General features: G+C 39.1%; 1 protein-coding gene and 2 long non-coding RNA genes across 3 annotated transcripts in view; all 3 read left to right on the top strand.

The window, feature by feature from the left end:
- The window catches only part of LOC138024398 (uncharacterized), a 532,828-nt gene that overhangs the window by 133,806 nt on the left and 371,129 nt on the right, over positions 1-27,893 (top strand). The gene's annotated exons all lie outside the window — the stretch shown is intronic.
- Positions 6,222-10,372, top strand: LOC138023526 (uncharacterized). The gene is made up of 3 exons (XR_011126706.1): positions 6,222-6,333; positions 9,455-9,503; positions 10,290-10,372. It is a non-coding gene; the product is annotated as an uncharacterized lncRNA (long non-coding RNA).
- LOC138023527 (uncharacterized) lies at positions 10,399-27,874 on the top strand. Its single transcript, XR_011126707.1, has 3 exons — positions 10,399-10,414; positions 10,951-10,998; positions 27,653-27,874. It is a non-coding gene; the product is annotated as an uncharacterized lncRNA (long non-coding RNA).

Raw genomic sequence — 27,893 nt, 5'->3', positions numbered from 1 at the left:
TGCTCATTCGAGAAGTATTGATATAAGTGTTATCAGAAACCCATAAGGGTTGAAACGTGTAACGCGCGTTCACAGCTTCCGAATATTCAGTGCAAACTGATTGGTTGAATGTTTCAGTGCTAAGTACCATATTTGGAAACCCCTCGCTCTTGTTGTTCCAAATACGGTACTTAGCAAATTGAATATTCAGAAGCTCGTTTCCCAGCACACAAGGGGCCTTTACATGTTTCAACCTTTATGGGTTTCTGGTGTTAAAATAAGCGTTTGTTGAAAGCTTTTTTAAGTTGAGCTACATTTTCTTGCCTCCAGAAATGTTCAGAATATTTTTCATTGTATACTTGGTATTTACAGTATAGCTTTGCAGTCTCCGATGTACGCCGCCTGTATATTCTGTATTTTTACTGCCCTTGTATTAACGCATCATGATAGCTGGCAATAAATGAGATTCCTATTAATTATTCCTGAACCTTGTCTGCGTCTGATTATATTCAGTATGAAAATGATTTGTTTTCGTTTCACTGTAGAGTGATTAGAGAACAACTGAGGTTTTGACAATTTGATAGGTCGACACGATGTTAAGTCCGCAACAAAACTGACGAACTTGTCAATCTCTATCTTCATGGGGTTGTTGGAGTTGTTTTTGAACACGCCTTCTTGTTTGTTAAAAAGAGTATCTAAGCCGTGGAAAGTTGAAAAATTGCTAGGTAGTTGACAAAATTGACACTGAAAGCCAATGACTGAATGAAATAAATGTATATATTTGAGGTGCGGGTTATAGACGAAAGAGGAAAGTGATCCGCGAACTTGTCTGGGCAGTTGTCAAGATAAGTGTACCCTGATCCCAGTGGGGGTTTTGTTGACGCGGCGAGAGAGCCGCGAAGACGAGTCGCGAAGCGGCAAAAAGGGAAAAACCTCTGTTTTTTTTTAAATCTCAATTTCATGTAGAGGATCACTTTAACTTCGCTTTCGTCTACGACCCGCACTTCGAATCTTTAACAATTATTCTACGAGGGCGCGCTGGATATGAAGTGATAGGTAACCAATGAGGCGCGTGGCGCCAAGGGGTGATAATCATTTTATATCCAGCAAGCCCTAGTCAGGAGCCCATCTGGAGCGTGCAACTTCCATACAGCGTCTGTGAAACGGCGTTTTCACAAGTAGGTTTATTTTTAGACTAGCCCTTCCCGCGAATTAGGTCAAGAAACAAAGGCAGTTCCGGTTCGGTGACCCTATGACGTCAGCTTAATTTCTTGTAAATGGTCATCGAGCTCCTGTGGGAGTCTCATTCGCGGGAAATTCAATCTAAAAATAAATCGGTCTGTGAAAACGCCGTTACACGAACACAGTAGAGTTGTAGGCTCCGGGTCATGGGTTCCTGCCCTAGTAGAATAATTGTTTTATTAAAAACTCCAGGATCAACAATTCTTCCTTGTATTGTTGACTAAAGCATCGATTTCTGCCTCGGTCAATTCCGGTCCAAAACAGCTTTTGTCGGCCATCTTTTCTCAGAGCTGAAAAAAGGTTTTTAGCTCGCTTTATTTCTAACGCGTTTCTTGGCCATATTAGGTACAGCAGGTATATAAACTGATAGCCTTTGCCCGGCGAGCCAATAAAAATGCTGGAAATCTCATATCCGTGGCTACGTTTTTAATAAATACATTTATTTCATTCATCGAGTCTTTCACTCGCCACGGGAACACACAGAGCACAACAAATTGACCTTTTTCCACTGAGTGGCTTCATAGCTCAGTTGGCGGAGCATTGCACCACCATTGTCTTGGGTTCGGATCCCGTTGGAGCCAACTGAAGTTTTCAGGTGTGTGTAAGCGACAATTAGGTTTTTTTTTCAGATAAGTGCCAAGGATCACTTCTCACTTTCGGTTTCTGCTGTGATGCAGATGGTCGCAGCTGTACGATCGTTTTTCAAAACGGATGATTTAACAGGGCCGGTTATTAAGTGCATTTCGTCATCCCAAATGTGATCTCACTGACCTTTCTTATCAGATGTAATTGGAATACCAGAGAACTGTCTAATTGTCCCCTTGTTATCAACAACAAAGACATTTCTGTTTTATCCGGTTCCACAAAAGATCATTAGTTCCTCTCAGCATGGGGTTTACTTTTAAGTTCTTTTCTGCCGCTCAGATATAGTACGCGCGCTTTGACTGGGCAATTATGTGAGCTTTATTCCACAGTATACCGGTTTGTTTATCTTGCTCTGGAAGTGTAACAAATATCTTGCTAACCTTGTTTGTTTTGGGCGGTGCTGTAAGTTACGGCAGCCTGTGTTTTCTGTTCTCTTTATGTCCCTTTGTGGGGAATTTAGGAGCCGTGACCAACAGTTCCTCCGCCCATAGTTAATCTAGGGACTGGTTATGAAACCCTGGGAATTTCAAAAGCAGAAACAATACAGTCGCAATTAGATGTTGAACCGACCGTGACCCTGCACAATCTTTTGTTCTTGGTTCGCAAGTTAATTTCGAATAAATTAGTCGAAGCTTTTGATTGGTTATCCTGCCGAAAAAAGTGTGTTTTTGTCGGGTTTTGTGCAGGGTCAAGGCCAAGAAAGCGAACAAAAACATGAAACAAAGAAACTTGTCGAGTTTCATAACCAGCCCACATCTCTTAACTATGCTCCGCCAGCGAACTCGGATAGTAGGGAATTTAAGAAATGACGACGGCTACGGCTACGGCTAATAATATGATTGGTTAAAAGAGGAAAAATAATCGTGCTGCACGTGCGGCACGCATTTTATTGCTGTACTCTGCATAAAAACAACTTCAAATCACTGAATTTGAGGTTTCAACAGTTTTAACAACGTGAGCCGGTACAAATGCGAATATATCATTTTATATTTATACACTGAAACCACTGGTATACATTCAATTTCAAGATAATTCACCCACATTGTAGGAAATGAGTGAGATAAAATAACCGCGAAAGGCTAAAGATTGTGCAAAGTTACATTTAGAAGAGACGTTTTCGTCGCTGTAGTAGATCTCAAAGTCCCTAGTAAAAAGGGTTTACACCGGTCAAATTGGAAGAAATTACAATAAATGGTGCCATTCTGCAAGGGAAGAAAGACAGTCACTGTCGTTTGAATTCGATGATGTAGAGGTAGTAAAAAGGCCAGATCGGAAGAGGAAATAACAAATTCGACCATGTGACGTGGAGAGAAAGATTCAGTTGGAAATGACCGAAAGCGAGAATTCACCGTTTCTACAATTTCATTCGTAGCAGTATAGCAGGACAATTGTCAGCTGAAACTAGTGTCGACATGCCCTAGTTCCTACGAGTCTCCTATATCTCAGTGGTAGAGGATCCGAACTAGTAACGGAAAGGAAGATTCCGTTAGAAATGACCAAAAGCGAGAATACGCCATTGCGGCAATCTCATTCCTTTAAGTATACTGTAAGAGGACAATTGTCAACTGAAACTAGTGCCATGGCCTCGTTCCCATGAGTCTCCTATAGCTCAGTAGTAGAGCATCCGAACTAGTCATCGGAAGGAAGGTCGTGCGTTCGACTTCTACAAAGGAACACTCGGATTTTTTTCCGAGTATCCCCGAGTGACCATCAGAAAAAAATATCCCTCTTATCTTGTAGTCATTTTTTTTGTTGTTAGAGAGCTGACCTTTGAAGGCATGTACACATGGAGGTTGGGTAACCCACCTGTCTACATAAACTTTTATTTTTTCAGCCTCACGTTTACATGATAGGTAACACGCCGAGGCGCGTTGCCCGGTCTTTCAGACCAGCTAACCCGCCCAGCCAGGGTCGCGTTTTGCCAAGTAAACGCTTGAAGGTGGGGTAACCCGCCAACCCGCGTCGGCTCATGTCACGATAAGCTACCTTTAGCGGAGGTGTTGCAGCATTAAAAGGGTTAGCAAAAAACCACGCCACTGACAAGTTGAAGCAAGAGTAGCTAGTAACACCAATAAAACCTGTTTTATTAAATCACGATGGGTTTTAAAGCTAATATAGCTTATGGGGCCGTATAAAAAATGTTAATAGGATAATAAAAAAAATTAAAAATACAAAGAAGATATGAATAAAATTTTAAAAAAGGACGAAATCACTGTCAATTTGGGAACCAATTTGCCGCGCCTCTTAGCTAAAATTCAAGTTTCTGAGGGCGTTTTGCCCTTTTAGCATAATCTCTGGCGCTGACAGCGGATGGTTCTGAAAGAGTCCACAATGGATCCTCTGTATGATATAGAGTTTATCATATCATAAGTTTCAAAACGTTGTACGCTAACACGATGTTGATAATGAAGTCACACTTGGACTCTCGTTTAGAAAAATGTTCCAAGCAGGTTGAAGTTGTGTGATTATAAATTTTGTAAGTTAAGGTGGCTGTTTTGACCTTATAAGTTTCGAATAAAGAGCCCCACTTATATGAGGCGAAGAGTTTGGGCCCCAGTACGGAGCCCTGTGGTATGCCGTGCCACTTTGGAATTCTCAGAGGGTACACCATTAATTACAGTGCACTGTTCCCATTCAGAAAGATAATCTCTTAATTAGCCATGCCAGTGAGTTTCCCGTAATTCCGAAGTTGTGCTCTAGCTTGAGAAGAAGGTTTGGGTGTGAGACGCAATCAAACGCCTTCTGAAAATCTATGAATACGGTACCCACAACTAATTTGTTACATGAGTCACATATAGCTCAGTGGTAGAGCATCCGCACTAGTCATCGGAAGGAAGGTCGTGCGTTCGACTTCTACTAAGGAACACGCGGATTTTTCCCCGTGAGTGATCATCAGAAAAAATATCCCTCTTATTTTGTATCATCTTTTTGGTTAGAAAGATGACCTTTGAGGGCATGTTTACATGGAGGTGAAGTAACCCACCTGTCTACATAAACTTTTGTTTTTTCAGCTTCACGTTTACATGATAGGAGACGTAACACGCCGAGGTGCGTTGCCCGGTCTTCCAGACCGGCTAAACGCTTGAAGGTGGGGTAACCCGCCAACCCGCGTCGGCTCGTGTCACGATAAGCTACCTTTAGCGGAGGCGTTGCAGCATTAAAACTGTTAGCAAGAAACCACACCACTGACAAGTTGAAGCAAGAGTAGCTAGTAACACCAAAAAAAACCTGTTTTATTTAAACACGATGGGTTTTAAAGCTAATATAACTTATGGGGCCGTGTAAAAAATGTTAATCAGATACTAAAAAATTGAAAAATACAAAGAAGATAAAAGTAAAATTTAAAAAAAGACGAAATCACTGTCAATTTGGGAACCAATTTGCGGCGCCTCTTAACTAAAGTTCAAGTTTCTGAGGGCGTTTTGCCCTTTTAGCATAATCTCTGGCGCTGACAGCGGATGGTTCTAAAAGATTCCACAATGGATCCTCTGTATGATATAGAGTTGATCGTATCATAAGTTTCAAAACGTTGTACGCTAACACGATGTTGATAATGAAGTCACACTTAGACTCTTTCGTTTAGAAAAAATGTTCCAAGCAGGTTGAAGTTGTGTGATCATAAATCTTATAAATTAAGGTAGCTATTTTGACCTTATAAGTGTCGAATAAAGAGTCCCAACTAGCTTTCGGTAAATAGCTTGTGTGCAAGGCGAAGGGTATGGGCTCCAGTACGGAGCCCTGTGGCATGCCGTGCCACTTTGGAATTCTCAGAGGGTACACCATTAATTACAGTGTACTGTTCCCATTCAGAAAGATAATCTCTTAATTAGCCATGCCAGTAAGTTTCCCGTAATTCCGAAGTTGTGCTCTAGCTTGAGAAGAAGGTTTGGGTGTGAGACGCAATCAAACGCCCTCTGAAAGTCTATGAATATGGTACCCACAACTAATTTGTTATCAATTGCTCGTCGCCAAGTTTCAGTCAGGTGTAATGCGGAGTAAGTAATAGTTCTTTCGATCTCTCCTTTTGGTTGTCCGTGACGAGCGTCTCGGTCTCCGAGAAACATGTTTCACAATTATGTCTGCTACACATGATTCTAAAATCTTGCTGGGTACACTTAGCAAGGAGAGGGGGCGATAATTTCCTATTTAGGTAGGATCATGGGAAAAGTTACAAAGCCATACAAAAGCAATCTACCAATGGAAAATGGGGTGCTTCGTTTTCGAGTTGTAAGTTCTTCGTTTTCGACCTGCGATTCTTCGTTTTCTGGTGTTTAGTGATTCGTTTTCGACTTAGGGTCCTTCGTTTTCGATCTTTTGGGTGCTTCCTGCTTAGTTCCTCGTTTTCGATACTACCCATTCAGTTGTGACTGACGCACGCACGCAGTAAATCCACCTCTTATTCCTTAACTTATTTGCGGTGGTGTTTATTATTCCTGCTCAACTGGTTGTAAAGAGGAACATTGCAAGGTAATAAGTAATATTAGATTGGTGCAAGGGTGTAGTAAATAATTATTTGTTTCTTGTTTGATCGATCTATACTACCCTCTATTCTTTCCTTTGTACATCGAGAAAGTAAGGAAATGATGTATCTTGACTTTTTTCTAAATGGAGATAGTTTTAGTTTTCTTATCGCCTGAGATTCCAAATGGAGGGAAGCAAATGATGAGTTAGAATAAGTAAGAATTCCTGACAAAAAATGTCTGTCGAGGATACAGAATCTAAGTTACAAACAACAAAGATAAACTATGAAAAGCTGTTGGGTTGAACAGTTTTAAAAAACCCAATTTCCAATCCACTTTAGTCTTCTTCAGTTTGGCCTTTTCCCTGCCTCCTTTAACTTCTATTTGATGTTTTATTTCAACCTTCCTTCAATGTTTTAAGTAGATACAATGTATTTTTATATTTCGCTCGATTTGGTATCCAGTTCGCACTCGCTAAATTTGGCTAATTATAAACTTCGTAACACTTTAAAGCTAAGCAAGGGTAGAGCCTTATATATTTTCGTTTTCTTAACGATCATCAGTAGTTCGGAGCAATGGAACAATTAACCCCAATTAACTATTTGGGTAACAATCACTTGATCTCTTTCCGTGCTGACTAGGGTCATTAACTTGCACAGTTTGTTCGACTATGAAATGACTTCTTGTTATATATTCCATTTGTTAAATTTCCGGCTGTTGAACTTTGCAGTTTTCTGCCCCGGGCCAGATCTACTAAAATTTGCGTTAAGAAATTTAACACTTTTCCTACAAAATAATGTTTCACCGAGAGACTTGATAATGGATAACCACGTAAAATTAAAATGTCAGAGTCACGAAGCCATTCCTAAACCTCACTCGAAACTTTTGCTTTCGAAAAACATCCGTTTTGACCAACACTGCTCCTTCTTACTTTATCGTATGTATATATGACTCATGGCGGCTGATGGCGGTTCCGATTACAAATGATTACATATTTTTTTCTCCTTTAACGTAGTTTACAAGCCCTGAAGTTAACCAAGAATCCTGGACGAAAATATGAAGCCATTCATAACGTCCAGGTCCCACATCTAAAACACTATTGTTGCATAAATTAAATCATATCAGGGAGCACGAGACATTTTTGAGCCGCAAAAGGAGACCGGAAGTGAACATTTCTCGCTGCCAAAACATCAGTTTCTTATAGGTTTTTTAACCAAGCTTCTCTAATAGTGAAAATATACTAGGCAATACAAATGTCAAGGCAAATTATAGGGAAAAACTGAACAAATTGCGATCTGTTGGACCCCATAGTATTCATGTTTATGAATCAGAATTTTGTGATACACGCTAACAAAGGCCTTAGAAAGATAAAAAAAAACAAACACTTAAGGCATGTTCAACACCATGAAGGGCAAGAAAATTTTCTTTAATACAGTTGAATCAGTGCTGAAGAAGTAAGTGGTTCTTTCTAAAAGCAACCCTTTTGTTACGTAAAAAGTCCTACGCAATGTTGCGAAAACATAAACTTAGTGAAATGTAATGTAATGTTGATGTGATTTATTACGTAAATACTAATGAAGTACTAAGATTTCCTTTTTCTAACGAAACCTATCTTCACCATGCGCTGTGAAGATATTATTTTAAGGATGCAGGTGTCGTCATGGTAACTAACAGGATTAGCCAATAAAATGCGAGCTTCCCCTTCTCTGTAAAATACTTTTGTGCTGTACTACATGTACTAGTCATAGTTGAGACTAAAGCTGCCCCCGCTGTTAAATATAGTTACACACAGAATTCAGTGTGTACAGGGCCCGGGTAGAGGAGTGGCTGTTTACAAATGGAGCAATTGTTCTTAAAGCAGGGAGAAAACAAATCAGTACCGAATATGAAAAGGGCGTTGTGAGTAGACGATTTGATCATGTCAGACACGATGGTGTACCAATCGAAACAGACTAAAGGAAACGCAAGGTCAATTTTTACCGCAATGTGGCCACCATTTTTCAAAACTGTAACACTACAAGGGATGAAGTTTTTCAGTCCTGAGTAACGTAAATAACGACTGATGTTGTAGAGTTTAATGTCAATGCTTTATTTAGATGTCCTTGATCTGGATGATAGGATTAAATGACCAGACGAGAAACGGTATCACGGTATTATTAATAGGTACATCGAGTGCCGGAAAATTTGTGTAGCAAATTCTTCTCATAACAAAATTAAAATTCGGAAATGCTGAAGTATCCCCAACGATGCAGCTTCCCATAACATGGGTTTGCGTAATTAAGAGTTCCTATATTGCGATAATTTATTCCAAAGTTTACTAACACTTTGAAATAACTGAAACTGACGGTCTCAAAACTCCAGCAAAATATGATTGATAACTTGTGGCCTCTTTCTTCAATCCAAAGTCGTGTTCAGGATTGGTTCTTTCTAAACAACAACCTCTTCAGGACACAATACTTTCGCGAGCTTTTAATATGTTAATTTTTTCGGGAACAACACGAATCGTTTGCCTTGTAAATACGTTAAGAACCACTAATGTTTGCATGTATCGTCAATCTTTTTCTAACAACTTTTGCTGGTGGGTGGACTGAGTCTTTTACTCTCTCAAAAGTGATTTGTGTCTGTGACAAATCCTTACCCGAAAAAAATTCCCCCTTTTTAGAAAATCAATACTTAAGTAATTCTTCTTTTTAGAGATTCCCTATTTTAGTAATTCCCCGTTCCCCAATACCCGTTCCCATTCACCGTTCAATATTTTACAAGAAGCCATTTAGTTACCTGCTTCCTGTGTTGAAGGCAGAGTTGTAAGATGCGCTACGGTTTTGTTCGGTGGGTGTTAAATATGGCGTTTAAGGTGCCTGTTATGAAGCCTAAAACTTTGGATTACTCTGGTCAAAGCGATCTTCTAATGGAAAATAGGGTGCTTCGTTTTCGAGTTGTGAGTGCTTCGTTTTCTTGTTTTGAGCGCTTCGTTTTCGACTTAGGGTCCTTCCTTTTCGATCTTTTGCTTGCTTCCTGCTTTAATTAGTTCCTCGTTTTCAAGAGCTTTGTTTTCGATACTACCCATTCAGTTGTGACTGACGCACGCACGCAAAACCTTCACCGCTTATTCCTTAACTTATTTGCAGTGGTGTTTATTATTCCTGCTCAACTGGTTGCAAAGAGGAACATTGAAAGGTAATTAGTAATAATAGCTTTGTGCAAGGGTGTAATAATAATTATTTGTTTGTTGTTTGATCGATCTATACTACCCTCTATTCTTTCCTTGCTCATCGAGAAAGTAAGGATATTATGCATCTTGATTTTTTTCCTGAATAGAGAAGGTTTTAGTTTTCTTATCGACTCAGATTCAAAATGGAGGGAGTTAAGAAGGAAATGATGAGTAAGAATTCGTGACAATAAATGTCTGTCGAGCGCACGGAATTTAAGTTACAAACAAAGAAGATTTTTTTGAAGAGCTGTTGGATTAAACAGTTTCAAAAAACCCACATTCCAATCCATTTTAATCTTCTTCAGTTTTGCCTTTGCCCTGCCTCCTTTAAATCTGTAAATTTTATTTAAACCATCCTTCACTGTTTTAAGTAGCCGGTTATTTTTACGTTTCCTTTGATTTGGTTGCCAGTTTCCAGTTGCTTAATTTGGCTAATTATAGATTTCGTAACTTATTCCCCTTTGAAGGCAAGCCAGGTTACGCCCTTATGTTTTTTCGTTCCTATAACCGACCTGAACCGCATAGGAATAAGCCATCAGTTGTTCTGAGTAATGGAACTATTAACTATTTGGGTAACAATACTTGATCTCTTTCCGTGTTGAACTGATTCATTGATTTCCAGTTTGATAAAGGTTGAAATGACTTCTTGTTCTTCCTGTTCCATTTGTTACTTCTCTTAAGAACTTTTTAGTTTTACGCTCCAATTCTACCCAGATAAATTGGTGTTCAGAAAGTTAACACTTTTCCCACAGGATGTTTTACCGAGCGACGTGATAATGGAATAACCATGTAAAATTGAAATTTCAGACTCACGAAGCCATTGCTTCATCTCCACGAAACTTTTGCTTTTGAAAAGGATCCGTTTGGACCAACACTGGTAAGTCGCTCCTTGCTCCGTATGGCCTTATCTCATGAATATATGACTCATGCGATGCAAACCAGCTCCGATTACATATGTCTTGTTTTTTTTTCTTTTAATGTCATTTAAAAGCCCTGAAAGTAACCAAGAATCAGCTCCCTCAATATTTTAAAGTTAGAAATGGCAGACCATTGAATAAGAAAATTCCAGTTAAAACAAGCAGGTGTTTCTTTTAAATCAAGGTCTTAAGACTTGGGTCACTTATGTTTGGTTAATATAGTTTTGTTCGCAAAGAAAAAAAAAAGACCTGATTTTTTGGTCCCAGTGGCAGTTCCATAACAATGAGCAAGGTATTTTATGCGTAATGAACCAGTTTTGATCCCTATTCTCTTGTTTCCTGTTGTTTTCTCCATACCTCCTTTATATTAAAGCAAGGAAGTATGACGGTATTGTTTTTGTGTTTATTTTGGAAAGCGGTCACCGTCATTCATTTGTGACTGAAGCACACACCCAAAGAATCTACTGATATTACCTATCCATTAATTTATTTGTAGCTGGATTCCTTGTTGATGCTCACCCTGTTCCAACGAGAGTATTGCAAGGTATTTGAATATTCTAGCCTACTGGGTATTGTATATAGTTATTTATTTGCTTGTTGTGTGATAGAACTATCCTGCCTTCTATTCTTTGCTTGTACATCGAGAAAATAAGTTAATTAAGTCTTTTATGGTAAGGTGAAGTGAAGGTGATTGAGCCTTCTGGGCCATCGAAAAGAAAGAAATTTGAAAGGAGAACTGAAAGCCAAAATCAGCATTTTTTCCAAATTTTTTTTTGGAAAACCTAACATAAGTAAAGTCAAATTTGTGTAATTATTTCTTCTCGTTTCCTGTTTTTTTTTTGCGAGAAAATTACGTTGGAAGTAGGGCTTTTTCCGCTTGTTGGGTCTTTTCAGTGCGGGCTCAAAAACTAAATCAGCAGCCTGCTATGAAATATGACTGGGGAACAGAGATTTTGTAATCAAGAGAAACAAGGTAAACACAAGTGCTACTGTGGATATTTTCTTTGCTATTTTGCTGTTTCTTCGCACACTCAATATTCACGACAAACATCAGTGTAAAAACTGCTTTTATATGGGGCGCTCTCGCATGTCTTCCCCACATCATACGTCATAAGCTGCAAAAATGACCGCTGACTCCTCCATTCGGAGCCGCAATGTTGATGGCCCAAAATCGGAATAAAAACATCTTTTTTAGGTGGAAAAACGACGCATATGCCAGAAAAAAAGTTAAAGACATTATTGTGCACGGTCTAAAGTGTAAGGCCCGTTTCAAACGTTGAACTTTTCATGTGCCGAATCGAACGCAAATGAGCAAAAACAATAGATTGTTCTCATTTGCATTAGATTCGGCACATGAAAAGTTCGACGTTTAAAACGGGCCTAAGTAAAAAATACTGTCGAGTCGTTCTCGCGCTGGAGCACTAATTGGGGATACTGTAAACTGAAATTAAGAATCAACGCAAATCAAGTCAAATGGAGGTTTTTGAGGAGAGGGGAAAACCGGAATACCCGGAGAAAAACTTCTCGGTGCCGAGTCTGGAATCGAACGCTTTCCAAAAGGACGCTTTTCTTTTGAAAGAACTGCCTAGCTAGAGATCAGGCATTTCGAAGGACCAACTCTACAACGCCTTTTTCGAGGATGATAAGATACTCCTCCAGAAGAATGCAAGGAATTATCATGCAAGTGTTCCTTCAAATAGTCCCCCATTTTACAGTTGTGTGCTTAGTTACCTGGAATGTGAGTGAAAGTGAGGCTGGAGTTGACCTTGTTTTGATAGAAACCGCACTGCTTCTCTTATGTAAATTATCACTAATTAGCATGACAACAACATCATTAACATGAGAAAAGGAGGTAGGTGTGTATCATAACAAGGTCAACATCAGCCTCACTTTCATTCAAAGGCCACGTAACTAAGCACACAACTGTAAAGAGGTCTATTGTTGCATTTTCTTTGCGGACTGATTGGTCCCGCCAGGCAGTTCTTGCAAAAGGAAAGTTTTCTTACCCGGTTAGATTCAAGATCGAGGGTTTGCCTCTTATGGCAGTGTGTCTGTAATATGTCATAAAATGTTATCTGTCGTTTTTATAAAATCCCCAGTCCCTTTTTTCTCGCGCTAGAAATATCTTTTAGAGTAATTAATCAGTCGTGGTTGAATGAATTCGAACAAAAGCAGAGCGTGCTTTGACCACGTTTATAGAGTGTTCTCTCGTGACGTCACGGTGGCCATGTTGGTGTATCCAACTAATCCTCCGGGAATTGAGCTCTTCTGTCACGCAAACGTCTTCTTTTGTTTCGGTGAGAAAAAAAGGTTACTGATCACATGAGTGAAAACACTCTAACGTGCGTCTTCTTGTTTAAGTTTCAAACAACAAACGGATAACCTTTGGTAATCTGTTTGGCTGAACAGTTTTCAAAAACGCAAATTTCAATCCATTTTAATTTTCTCCCTTGCCCCGCTTCCTTTAAATTTGTATTTGAAGTTTTATTCAAACCTTCCTTCAATGTTTTAAGTAATTATTTCTACGTTTCCCCTGATTTGGTTGCCAGTTCGCAGTCGCTAAATTTGGCTAATTATAAAATTCGTAACATATCCCCTTTAAAGCTAAGCAAGGTTAGAGCCTTATAAGTTTTTATTCCCATAGCGACCTGAACCTGATAGGAATAAGAAAGCGATCAGATGATTGGAACAATGGAGCAATTAGCGATTTGAGTAACAATCACTTGATCTCGTTCTGTGTTGAACTGTGCAATAAATTATTTTTGTTGTTCTTCTTGTTCCATGTGTTACTTTTCTTTAATCACTAAAGCAAGAAAAAATAACTTTAAACCCCAGAACATGTTTGCAATAAAAAATTGTCCGAACGCTTTGCAATGGGAGCGTTTGTATCTAAATAAATGCATTTCAAAAACGTTTGTTTTTGTGTTCAAATTTCCCGGGCGCCGCCATCTTGATCGAATGAATGGTGATTTGTCGTGGTTGCCTTATTAAGAACTTTAAGATCTACGACGCGGTGGTCAGCGTGAACGCCACAAAACAGGAATTTCAGTGGTTATTAAATTCTCAACCTCGGATAATGCATTTCGCGTGCTCTGATTGGTTCACTCAATCTCGGTTATCAGCTCATATGCCTTAGTTTGAACTTATATGGTAAATGATTGCGCTAAACGTTGCTAAGCTAATTTTGTTTTTCGCCGGAAAGCGAAATTTCTCTTTGTATAAAGCCAAAAAAGAAAAAAAAAAGCTTTTCTGTGGAAAGTTTAGATCAATTCCTACGTTTAAAATACCAGAAAAGTCAAGATATGTTTTTGTGATGAGCCTACGTCTGTCTGACTTCAAGGTATTTCAGATTATCGCACCTTCATCAAGTTTTTTGAATTTCGCTTGGATTTTCTACCTTTTTTCCCTCGTATTTCGTACTTCCAAATTTTTGGAGTTTAAGGAATTTAATGCAACAATTATTCTATTTGCGCTTGTTGGATATGAGACTGGTTATAGCCAACTCGGCGCTACGCGCCTCGTTGGCTATTTACAATCTCATATCCAACGCGCGCTCATGGAATAATTGTTAATTAAAAGAGGAAAAACAATCGTGCTGCTCTTGCGGCATGCATTTTAGCATATATTTTTGCGGTACTCTGCTCAAAAACGACGTGAAATTACCAAATTTGAGGTTTTCACGACAACATGAGCTTATAAATGTAAACCTGTCATTCTAGATTTTTACTCTGAAACCTCACGTATTAATTTACTTTTAGGATACTTCGCTCACATTGTACGACGTAAATCAGATGGAATAATCACGAAAGATTTATGACAGTGTAGAGAATATTTTGAGGTGACGTTTTTGTCGACGTCGCCGTCATAGATCTTAAAGGCCGGTACACACGAGGGAGCTTGCTCCCGCAGCACGCTCCTGCAACACGCTCCCGGAGCAAAGCTCCCTCGTCTGCACCAACGATTTCTAGCGAAAAAATATGTCGCGCAACAAAACTTTTGCTCCCGAGTTTTGCCCCCTCATATCAAACTGGTTTGATATGAGGGAGCAAGCTCCAGGGGCAAATCTGTTGCACGAGTCTGTTTCAGGGGCAAGCTTCCTCGTGTGTACTGAAATTTGCTTGCCGTGAAATGACGTGGCTCCAGTTGGCCAATCAAATTGGCCTATTTTTTTCATCCACAACAGTTCCCATGCCCCAATCGGGTTGTTTCATCATTCAGCTCCCTCGTCGTTTCCTTCGTGTGTACTGGTTGGGGTACTTACCCGGGAGCGTGTTTCGGGAGCGTGTTTCAGGAGCAAGCTCCCTCGTGTGAACCGACCTTAAAGTCAAGAAAACAGTAAGGGAAACCGCAACACGTGACAATTATTTAAGATGGCGGCGCCTGGGAAATTTAAAGTGAAAATAAGTGATTCTGAAGTTCATTTTGTTCGATCCAAAAACGTTTTTAGAGAAAATTGTCGAGCAAATTTGATTGCAAACATTATTTTGTTAGGTTTAAAATTATTCATTATTCGGAGTGGAGGTTCCCTTTAAGAACTTTTCAGTTTTCTACTCCAGGTTTACTCAGATTTTTGTTAAGAAAGTTAATACTTTTCCTACAAGATAATGTTTTACGGAGAGATTTGATAATGGAATAACCACATCAAATTAAAATTTCATAGTCACGAAGCCATTGCTTGACCTCACACGAAACTTTTGCCGTTTTGAAAAGCATCCGTTTAGACCAACACTGGTAAGTCGTTTATTGCTCCTTATAGCCTTATCTTATGAATACAAGACTCAGCCACGGCAAAGCAGCTCCCATTACATACACTCTTTTTTTAGTAAAAACCTCTAATTATAGAGCTGAGGCTGAACGTTGTTATATGTTTTTGCGATGTGAAGCTAAAAACGCTTTTAAGATGCTGTTAACTTACATGGTATAGTATTTCAATAAATCAATGCGGACGTGACCAGCCTGGTGTAGTGGTACCATTGAGTACTACAACTCAAAGCTGAAAGAATACAAGGTCAACTTTGATGGTGTTGAAGTTATTTTGGAACGATTATAAATAAGAACTGCTCAATATTACAAACTGAGATGTGTAACTTTATTTTACACTTTCATTTAAAACACAAATGAACAAAATAAAAGCGTTCTTTATCGACTCTCAGCCTGAGGAATGTTCTTAATACGTTCTCAAAATTCTGGTTAATCTCAGCCACAACGTTCTTAATGTATTTTAAAAGCCCTGAAGTTAACCAAGAATGCTGGGCAAAAATGTTAAGACATTCATAATTTCTGGTCCACATCTGAAAAACTATTGTCGCATGAATTAAATCATATCAGGTAGTGGTTTTGAGCCACAGAAGGAGACCAGAAGTGAACAAAATTCTCATGCCACGACAGAAGTCTCTTTAAAGCAAGCTTCTCTAATGGAGAAAAGATACTGGGCCATTCAAATGCCAAGACAAATTAAAAGGGATAACATTTCCCTTACGGTCGCTGTCCGTGACTCAAAACCGTCAAGTGGTTAAGTTTCACAGATCTCCCTATCCTTTAATATACTTCGACTCGTGAAATCCCTACCCTTTCATATACCTGAAGAGTGAAAAAGGTACCCCTTTTGGGCAGAGCCTCCACTTATAGGCCATTCTAGGGAGTACACCCCCCCCCCCCCCCTTCCCGGGATAGATACTGCTTCGTCTCTATTCTCCGCACTTGCTTGTCCTAAATGGTCCATTCCTGGTCAGAAGTACACTTAATGTTGTTGCTGTGGTTAGTTCAACCATAGCTTGACTTGATGTTGTGGCATGTGCTGTAGTCTTCTCCACTCTTACTGGTGATGCTTCTAGAGTGAGGGTGAAATTATCTGCCACAAAGGTTTTTTACATGGGAGGTATTTCTTGACTATTGAGACCAACTCGGATCTTGGAATGGTGTGGAAAACGTATTCTTCTTTTCATGTCTCACCAGTACTTTATCACCTACTTGAATACCTTATCTGCCTGTTCTTTGGTCTCTGGTTTTACATCTGCATTTCCGTCCTGAGTTTCTAGGTGTATAAGTGACAATCGACATGCAGGTCCGGCATCTACCCTCTCATCTTCCCGTTGAACAACAATTCGGCGTGGCTTTTGCCAGTCAGGGTATGATCTGTGCTACTTAATGAAGTACTGTTTAAAAAACGAGCAGCTGTGTTTTATCGGATTTAAAAACACGAGGCATATCAGAGTCTTTTTAGACCCAAGAAAACAAAGGTTCAAATTGTGAGAGGAAGATACGGTAAAAGTCCATGTAAAAACCGCACCTTTTCCCTCAAAATTCAAATAAAAAATTGAGGGTGCGGCTTATCTACGGAACCACCTGAGAGGTTAAACTGAATAAATATATAACAAACTGAAAGCATGTTGTTGCTGATCATTGCCTTTTTCATGAGTAGTGGCTCCTGAAGGAGCCGCTCATTGCGTTCATTTGCGCTTCTTGTTCTCCAATAGTTCTTTCAAGCGATTAATTTTCTATCACTTCACTGGATCAACTGAACACCAACCCACAGGAAATCTCCATTCCTCCACAAAGCTGTTTGACGCCTGCTTTCAGTCACTGTCATGGATATCTTTCCACCACGTGCGAGAAAATACCAAGATATTCGCGAGTACTCGCAAGCCAAATGGCCGAGCGTTTAATTGTGATGCCCAGACTCCTCTCCACATTTCAAAGCTTGGCTACTAAGCACTTGTGCGTATTCAAGATTGTTTCAAAGTGATATAAAAACTGATATTGAAAAAGAAATCGCGTGGAGAGAGCATCTTTATTTATTTATTTTTTATAATAAACTTACAAGATAAAGGTATGACAAGTGAAATTTCACCATCTAAAGACTAAATGGATATGAAAGCTTATAACAACCACCGTGTCAGTGTTTTAAAAACATAATTGTTTGGCCTTGTTTGTTTACTAGTAGAACTTCATTGGAACTTCAAAGTTTGTTGTCTCCTATTTTTTTGGCCGAATTCAAGCTTCTAATTTGAGGTGCGGCTTATACATTGACTTTAAGGTGTTAGCATACAAAAAGTATAACAAGCCGGGCCATAATACTATTCTTTATCCAAAACATTCTCATGAAAAGTGTTTTATCGGGTTTAAAGCGCATGCACGTGACGTTTTATGGGTGTCTTGATAGGCTGTTAGGCTCGTTAATTATTGGTGAGTTTTTGAAATTAAAATCAGCAGGAGACTAGCAACCTTTGTGACATGAGTAATCGTGCTTTAGCAAGAATGTCCTTTCAGGAAGGGGTTCCTCTCCACTAATTGAAACCATCTCTAGTAGAGTGGGCGACTGGGAGGAATACTGTGTGTGTGGAAAGTGAATTCTGGGAAAGTCATAATCAAAAGTTAGTGTTAGTCTGTAAAATGAAAGTTTTTTTTGTTCTTAAGAAACTGCCGTGGAGGCAGAGAAGAGGTAAAAAATAGGAATAATGAATATGAAAAAACTGTGAACTATAATCTTAGTTCGTAAAAAAATATGGAAAGGGGTAGTTCGAAAAAACTAAAGAAATCGCATGATGCAAAATGAAACACTGGTTGCACGAGGCAAACCCAAACAATCCGAACGTAAGGAAAATCTGACTACGACACCATCAGGCTCATAAAAATGGCTAAGAATATTCAGGGATAGAGCGCAACTGAGCAAGGGGGTTTCTAGTCCAGTGATAGACCTCTACCCGATCCCCTCTTCCCGATTTAAAAAAAGAAGAAGAAAAGACAGTATACTAAATCCATGCATGGGCAGACTGATGCAACCAAATATTTTTTATCCCTACTACTTGATTAAGTTTGTTGGCTGTTTTTGAATTTCAAGTTTTAATATCACACAGAGTTTGTTTTATTTAACCCTATCCTAAGTTTGTAAGTTCGCTTTATGGATTTCTCTTCCTCATTTTACAGACTAACCTAAAATATTTTTTTGTGAAATTGATTGCTTAAAGTGCCCAAAACGTGAAAACTTTTGCGAAAGAATTCTTCGATTCGAAGGAGAGGTGAAATTTCCCGCCATTTTGGCACACCACTCTCTCAAGTCTTCTCTCAACTTATGACGTAGATTCAGGAACTCGTGGTTAGAGAATATGAGGATTTGAAAGTTGATGTGGAAAAATAGCTAAAAGATGCGCTACCGCTTGATGTTACAACACAGCTGATCCTGAAATTGAAAGTATAAGTATACATGGAAATACTTTCCTTTACTCGGAAAACGCAATAGCTAAAAAAGAGGGAAAAATGGCCGTAGATTTTGTCTTGGCGAAAAGAAAGAACAGGGAGCCCGGTAAAACTTTGTCACTTTGCTAGATTCACTTCAACGACGATGACTTCTAGTATTGTTTTGACAGCAAAACGAAAAGATCGTTGAAGACTGACGAAATTCCCTTACAGGAACAGACATGTAAGCGTTAATTGAATTCCCTCGCGAGACCTTCCTTATCCTCTTGTTCTTTTCTGCCATTTTGTAGCCATTCCTCCTCTGCTAATGGTTCTTCCACGTTGGGCTCCATGTAGTTCTGGGTTTCAGTGCTAGCAATGGCTGACTCGTCGAAACCGCAACTAGTCGCCTCAAATTCTTTTTCTTTTTTGAAATCGCCAGTTTATTCACTTTCGGATTCGGAGCCATTTTCCTCGATGATAAACATAGGCATGATAGATTTTTTTGTTTATTGAAAAATACCAAAAACGATCGCTGAGCGATACCTTGGCGTTGATTAGTAAGAACACATAGGACCCATGCCAACAAGTATTCCTGAATCTACGTCAGAGCGAGTCCGTGAAGTCCTGACCAGCGTAAGAGGTGTACCAATAAAAGTGGGATTGAAAAAATCGTAGAAAATTCGCCTCTCGTTAAAATCGAAAAATTCTTTCGCCAAAGTTCATTTTTTTTAATATGGGCTTCCAAATAAGAAAATAAAACTTTCTACGTTATGGGCACCTTAATGTGGTAGTAATTACCGTAACTGAAAACTACACAATGATGCCTTTGCATAAGGATCATAACTAAAGCAATTTCTTTACCACTGGGCGCACATAGGGAGCCATTTTGCATTTCAACTTCCCCATTTGCCTTTGTTCTCGAGAAGCACAATTCCATTTTGCTTGCAGAGTTCAATGTTAAGGGAAGACCATGGTGGCTAAAATTATCTTCTACATTGTCAATTACTTTCTCACTAGTGGTTGATGTCATGACCACATACTCATAATAACTGCTGTAAGCCTAGAATTCCTCTAGTCGACCAGTTTTGATTGCCTTTCTCAGAGCTTTCAACTCTTCATCCACTGCAGGTGTTTCCTCAACTTCTCTTCTCTTACAGACGTGTTACGAGGATGGTGATCTAGCGTGACCCTACACTGCTGAGGTTCCAGCTGATGGTATTTTTCACTAGCTTGCTAAAAACATTTGTACCATTCATGTTGTGCAGCAACTCATCTACAGTTGATATTGGGTATGGACCCATTTGCTTGCCTCATGTCTTGCACAAATGAATTTCACCATCCACCTTTGGAATGATTACTATTGGGGTGACCCATGTTGGGGGCCATCGACTTCTTCTATGATGTGACAGTCCAATAGTTCCTGAACTTACGCCAAACTTTTTGAATACACCCTCCAGAGTGGACATTTTTGAATCTGCTATGAATCCAGAACCTTGTGGAGGCTAAATCCGGAAACGTTTTTACCCGGATAGCGTAACAAGATCGAGCTCAGTTCCTTGTCGTGAAATCAATTCTCAAGATGGCTGCCGAGGGCAATATTATTTCTTTATGGCGCATGCTTTGTTACTTCCGTTTCCTTGAGGAGTCCTAAGTGCTATGGTGAATCCGGATACGCTTCGGATGCGTGTACGGGCAAATTCGATTTGAATACGCTACATTTGGATGGGAATATTTTGGCTTATTATATAGAGGAGAGTGTTTTACTGGGAACTAAACCACTCGTACATTCCATATGCCACTTCATCCGGGACCCGAGTGGCGTATTTTCCGTATGTCACCTTTGTGAGTGTCGTATCGTTCAATGAAGTCACGATTCCCGCCTTTTTTTTCCCGCCTTTTTTTTATAAAGCCCACCCGTATTTGTAAAGCTTGACTACTTTGAAACACAATAAAATCGGAAATGTTCAATATTTAGTCTCCATATAATAAAAAGAACATTACACGTTGGCTCGAAGATATGAATTTTATGTTCTCGTGGCAAGAACAATATCTCACTCGTTCGCTTCGCTCACTCGTGAGATATTGTTCTTTCCACTCGAACATAAAATTCATATCTTCTCGCCACCGTGTAATATCCTCTATTTCTTTTTTGGTTTCTTCGATCATTTCTTTGTTTAGTTTAGGTATTTTCAATCACTGTAAACCACTCAAATGCGAAATAAAGTTGTTGTTGAATCCGGAAAGAAAAAGTTGCGGATTCAAAAATATCCGGATGCGTGTGGACTGAGCCTAAGAAAGGACGACGACGACGACAACGGCTTCGAGAACGCAACATGACAATAAGTTCAATGAGCAAAAATAGTAGTTTTGCACGCGCTGCACGTGCGTTTTACATTTTGATACATTTCTTTGCCGTTCTTGTCTTGACAACCACGTGAAATTATCAAATTCGAGGTCACTTGACGATGAATTTTCTCCCCAAACACCAGCAACGCGTTCATGACAAATTTAGTTCTGGAATGTTTATGTGCACTTTTCACACCAAACGACTTGCAATGCTCACGAAATTATTACAATTATGGTAAATGATGTTTTTAGATAGCGTTCTAGAAGCCTTACTCGTCTCCCTATTTCAAAGTGGGTGCCATACAATTTGATAAATCTGAAGGGTATTCTAAGGCTTTAGTTTTGTTTATTTCGTGTTTCCCTTGCAAAAAAGAGAAGTATACATCAGTTTAAACCGCTTTTCTTCTGCCACAAGCATTCTAGTACTTAGGAGTTAACTGAAGTTGCGAAGAATAGTGCTACAGAGTTGAACGCGAAAATCATTCGTCAAATCTAGTGAAAAAGTCATATGCGTGGTTTTCAGTAGAAAATTATGAATAAAACATAGACGGTGGAGGAGAATGTTCATAAGAATAAATAAATTTACCCAGTTCTTGTAATCTAATATTCGAAAATTTAATAGTTCTAATTCTCTGAAGATTGGGTCTGAGTGATTGATTTAGGAATTATTTTGACGGTATACTTTGCAAAGAGACAAGACTACGAAGTGCACAATAATACAATAATGACTATAAGGATAAACTAAACAGCAGTACAGAGTTCTGAAACAAAATTCAGTAAAAGACTATACCTGAAATTAAATGCTATAGCTTCAGAGATTTTGTAAGCCAATTGAGGAATTCAGGGTTTCCAAGAAAGATGTTAGTCAAGCACAACCCCAAGAAAGGCCATTCTACGATATCTGTTCAATACTTTAATCATTTTGGCAGATTTGCGTTAACAGATGATGTCTTTTCTCTCGTGGCAGTCTCTCTAAAAGCGGTCCACTCGACTTCGGGACCAAAAATAATTTTCCCTCATTTTTTTGTCAGTGAAAAGGATTTGGCACATATATATAAAAAAGCAATTTATTATTTTCCAGTTTCTTATTTTTGCTTTGCTACGAGCCAAAATTGAATTTTGGCGGAACTGAGGTTGCCGACCGTGATCAGAAAGGTAAAATTCACCGATTTTGTGAAGCGTGCTACGTCCCCTAAAATGCAGCTCACAGAATTTCGATTTCATACAAATTCTAAGGTACATTCTTTACTTAGACTGACGAAATATGGAAACTTTTCGGAAAATTCTAAGCTTACCAGAAAGGCTGGAAGACACCCTACTCAGAGGCCTTTGTTCACCTACTAAAATTTAGCCAAGTTTGAGGAAGAAAATCTCAAAAGTTGAGTCTAAATGAAGGCTAAAAAGCAGATCACAGTAAATTTCTTACCTTAATAAACCGTTCCATAAGTTCAAACCGCTGGGTATCTCCTTGGATTGCACGCGACAACAGATTAAAATCTGCCACAATCAGTGTATTTACACAACTATCGGTCGTGTCAAAGTTCATTTGCATAACCCTTGCACTCGGTGAAAATATTTCTTTTGCCGTTCAGGTTCGTTTGTTGACCTTCTAAGTAGTGACAAAAAGCTTCCTTTAGTAAATGGATAAGCTGGAGATCCAGTTTTGAGGTGCAGGTTGCGTTAAAGTTGATCAATTCTCAAGACTTGCGAGATACTCCAAAAGTAAATAATGGCTGTCACTCATTAACCGTTGCCGTCGTCCTGACAAGCTCCTTTGGTACATTCTCCCACAGATCGACGGAACGCTAGGAGAAGATGAAAATAGTAAGTTTTCATTTACCGTTTTTATGACAACTGAATACTGTATTACTACTAGCCTAATGAATACTAGGAACTTGAGCGTGAGGACAACAACAACGAACACTTCCCGGTTATCTCTGAGAGGTGAGTTCGTCAAGTGCACCTGAGAACACGACAGGCTTGAATGGAACCATGTTTTGCCATGGTCTGTGCTTCTGTTTCATGCTTGATGGCTGCTTGTATTTTACAATCACCGCTCATGTAGCACTTAAAATGAACGTCGGGATCCGTTGATGCCACGAATGCAACACTAGCCGTATTTGTCACGATGTCAGACAAGTTTTAACGTGACCAGTTACCAGCTATGGAGGATCCCCTGCCCTGCGCGCGCCAGCGCTGGTGAATAGATTTGTCATGAAAAACTCGTTTCATTTCAATATTGAAATTGATAAACCCACCCATTGATTTAATTTTTGGACTAGTGTAATCCTGTCAGTATCACCGAACGACGACAATCATTACACCTTTTCGACTTATACTTTTCCTCAAAAAAATATAAGGAGTTGCTGAAAGTAGATATCTAACTGAAATTCATTTTTTTCTTTCCCGTTATCAGGCGTTCGTTTTTCACAGAAAACCCAATGGTCGACCTATGAATAAAATGAAAAAAATCAAAAGATAGGGCCAAGAAACTCAGCAGATGCTGAGAGAGCGATTTCTGGCTTTGTTGATTATAGCATCGTGACTCATTGAATCATAGTTTTTAGCTGATCGCTCAGAAACAAGGGGCCCTACTGCTTAAAGAAGTTGATAATTATACACTATTTATGACCAAAACGGCTGAAAGCCTTACCCTTTGGGGCTGCACGTATCTATATAGCCCATACGGGGAGTACCCTCAGGCACCCTCCTTCGAGCAAGGTAAGACGGCATGTCCCATCACTAAACTATTTGTTTCGCCAGCCTGAGAAATCAAAGACAAACTAGTTTTATGGCCAACAGTGCTGGGTCCTGCTGGAGAAAAAACGGTAGGGTACTAGTCCTCAAGGACACGTGCCATCATTTTGAAATTTCCAACAAATTTGGACATGTTGAAATAATGCTCATGTTACAAATTGATTCCGTGGCTCGTCATTATCAGCGCAGCTTCGATAATTCGCGGTGTAACTGTTACCAAGGCTTTAAATTTCTGTTGAAAAAAAATACGGGATGTGGTGTGCGTTGAACTACAGGCAAAAGGATTCAATTGCTTTTTTTTTGATTGATTGCTGTTCGGGCAAACAGTCCTGTCTAATGTTTGTTGTGAATATAAGACTGTATTAACACTACTTTTAATTCAGCGATGATAATGCTCGCGAAATATCAAAAAGGTGTTTTTCCTCGCCTATTATGATTTTTACAGACATCGTTAGGATAAGAATAACTCTTGAGGTTAAGAATTTCTATTCCAGATGGTCCGGATCGATGCAAGATATATATTTTAACGATAACTGCAGAAATCCTACCGCGCTCATTGGCTAATTTTCATTGTCAGTAAGCGAATAGACACATGAAACTGTAATTTGTGCGACACGTCAATTAGCAAGAGCGGACAATTTGACAATTTGTTATCGTAAAAAGCAATTTGACGTCAGTTTTTAATAGCCCATTGCAGAAACGTGAGAGCACTGGGGCTAAACATTCCAACCGAAAGGTTAACGAATGAAAAGCTACCCAGCCAAGTCTTAAGTGGAAATTTGTCAAAATGGGAGCCTTGCAAAAGTTGCAAAATTCCATACAAACCCTTATAATTTTGTCGCCTGTCTACCCAATACATACAAACTCTCTATTTTGGGTGATATTTGGGGAGCTACCATTTTGACATTTTCCTCCTCCAAAAACTTCTATTCTTGGTAAAGACTCTCAAATTTAGTTGATCTTTCATTTTTCAAACAAATGGAAAACAACCATACTCTTTCCAAGTCCTCTCACGTTTCTGCAATGGCCTATGCGTCTGTCCTGTTATTGACAATGAATTTCCTCATAATATTGTCAAATTAGTTGATCAATAACAGAAAAAACGCATGAAACGCTGACGTCAATATGTTAAATAACACATGCCAATCGTAGTGTATATTTCCCTCCCCGTTGCATAAGTCCCGTAACTAGTTTTATGACCAACAATGCTGGATCCTTCCGGAGAAAAAACGGTAGGGTACTAGTCCTATAAGCAACAAAGCCAGAAATCGCTCTCTCCGCATCTGCTGAGTTTCTTGGCTCTATCTCTTAATTTTCTTCATTTTTTCATGGGTCGACCATTAGGTTTTCTGTGAAAAACGAACGGCTGAAAACAGGAAAGAAAAAAGTGAATTTCGCTTGCATATCTACTTCCTCTGCTGCGTCAGCAAGTCCTTATATATTTTTTGGAGGAAAAGTAGGTAAAAATTGAAAAGCTGTAATGTGTCGTCGTTGGGTCATACTGACAGGATTACACTAGTCCAAAAATTAAAGCAATGGGTGGGTTTATCTATTTCAATATTGAAATGAAACGAGTTTCACTTGAAAAATAAACCTATTGATCGGCGCGAGCAGTGAAGGGGATTCTCCATATTGGTCACGTTACAACTTGTGTGACATTGTGACAAATAAGGCTAGTGTTGCATTCGTGGCATCAACGGATCCCGACGTTCATTTTAAGTGCTACATTATAAGCGCTGATTGTAAAATACAAGCAGCCATCAAGCATGAAACAGAAGTACAGACCATTCATCGAAAAAAATGGTTCCATTCAAGCCTGTCGTGTTCATTCAGGTGCAGTTGACGAACTCACCTCTCAGAGATAACCGGCGAGTGTTCGTTGTTGTTGTTTTTACGCTCAAGTTCCTAGTAGTAGTCATTAGGCTAGTAGTAGTAAAGGATTCAGTTGTCATAAAAACGGTAAATGAAAACTTACTACTTTCATCTTCTCCTAGCGTTCCGTCAATCTGTGGGAGAATGTACCAAAGGAGCTTGTCAGGACGACGGCAACGGTTAATGAGTGACAGCCATTATTTACTTTTGGAGTATCTCGCAAGTCTTGAGAATTGATCAACTTTAACGCAACCTGCACCTCAAAACTGGATCTCCAGCTTATCCATTTACTAAAGGAAGCTTTTTGTCACTACTTAGAAGGTCAACAAACGAACCTGAACGGCAGAAGACATATTTTCACCTAGTGCAAGGGTCATGCAAATGAACTTTGACACGACCGATAGTTGTGTAAATACACTGATTGTGGCAGATTTTAATCTGTTGTCGCGTGCAATCCAAGGAGATACCCAGCGGTTTGAACTTATGGAACGGTTTATTAAGGTAAGAAATTTACTGTGATCTGCTTTTTAGCCTTCATTTAGACCCAACTTTTGAGATTTTCTTCCTCAAACTTGGCTAAATTTTAGTAGGTGAACAAAGGCCTCAGAGTAGGGTGTCTTCCAGCCTCTCTGGTAAGCTTAGAATTTTCCGACAAGTTTTCATATTTCGTCAGTCTAAGTAAAGAATGTACCTTAGAATTTGTATGAAATCGAAATTCTGTGAGCTGCATTTTAGGGGACGTAGCACGCTTCACAAAATCGGTGAATTTTACCTTTCTGATCACGGTCGGCAACCTCAGTTCCGCCAAAATTCAATTTTGGCTCGTAGCAAAGAAAAAACTGGAAAATAATAAATTGCTTTTTTATATAAATGTGCCAAATCCTTTTCACTGACAAAAAATGAGGGAAAATTAATTTTGGTCCCGAAGTCGAGTGGACCGCTTTTAGAGAGACTGCCACTTAAATAGAATAAAGAATTAGTTTTCTGCAAGTTTCTTTGGCTTCAACTAGGTTACCAAATAACTACACCTAAGAGACAAGCATCGTCATATCAGCAGTTGCAAATAAAATTGATCAGGTCTGGTAGTTTGAATACATCACTGAAGTCATGAACATAGAATAACAAAAATGAGGGAACCAAAATGGATCCTCCCAGAGCGCGGGTGCGTATATTAATGACCGTTAAACCAAAAAAAATTACGGCAACGTAATGGACCCTTTAGTGTTCACATTTATGAAACAGAATTTTTTTTATCTACCATAACAAAGGCCTTAGAATATAAATAAACACACACCTATGAGATGTTCACTGCCATCAAGCGCAAGATGACTTCTTGTGCAGGTCAATCAGTGGTAAAGAGATAGTAAATACGCAATGTAGAGAAAACATAAACTTAGTGTAATGTATAATGTGATAAATGTGACGTAATTTATTTAAGCTACTTACCGGACGGTTATAGATAATTACTTTCTAGAGCAACTTTGAGATTCCAGGGGACATTTAGAGCAGTCTGTATGTCATAAAAAGTGATTGACCACCATCTTTAAACACTGGTATCACACGAGCAATTTGATTTGATCAGGAAAATCTGATGACAAAAGACAACAGTATTACTTTGACTAATATGGGACAAATTTTTGCCATGCATTTAAATACGCCTATTTTGTGCGGTCAATTCTGGCTTTAAAAATTCAGTTTAAATCAAACGAAGGCCTCAGCAAAAGAAGTAAAGACTTTGGCGTCAATAGCAAAAAAAAACTTAATCGGCTAACTCAATGTTTTACTCAATTCAAACCCTTTAGGAACAGAACGTTTTGTTCCAGGTATTTTCATATCATTTAAATATGAAGGCTACATTATCATGCAAATACAATGCACAAAGACTGATCTTGAATTGGGTACAACACTGAATTAGCCGATTAGGTCTACTGTCTTTGTTAGACCCATAATGACATGCGGTCTCTTTTGTGTTGGTTTGGCTACGTACCTGCAGCATTTGTGGTCGGTGCATTGAACTTCCCATGCTTTCTTTTGTATTTTTCAAGGAGCGCCCTCACTTTCAAAGACGACCTTCCTGGTTCTTAAGAGTTCTTGTAATCAAGAATGGCAGAGAGAAAGATGAACGTTTTCGAGCAGCATATACAAGAGCTTAGCATTGCGAGAAAAGAGGGAAACAGAAAAGGGGAGGGTATTGCATATTTGAATTTAGGCAATTATTATTATGGCTTGGCTTATTTCGAACAGGCCAAGAGGGATTACACAGAAGCATTAAGGATTTTTAAGGAA

Source organism: Montipora capricornis, chromosome 11 (assembly GCF_036669925.1).
Source record: "Montipora capricornis isolate CH-2021 chromosome 11, ASM3666992v2, whole genome shotgun sequence".
Classification (NCBI taxonomy): Eukaryota; Metazoa; Cnidaria; class Anthozoa; order Scleractinia; family Acroporidae; genus Montipora; species Montipora capricornis.
Note: the sequence above shows the minus strand (reverse complement) of the source record. Positions and strands in the feature narration are given on the sequence as shown.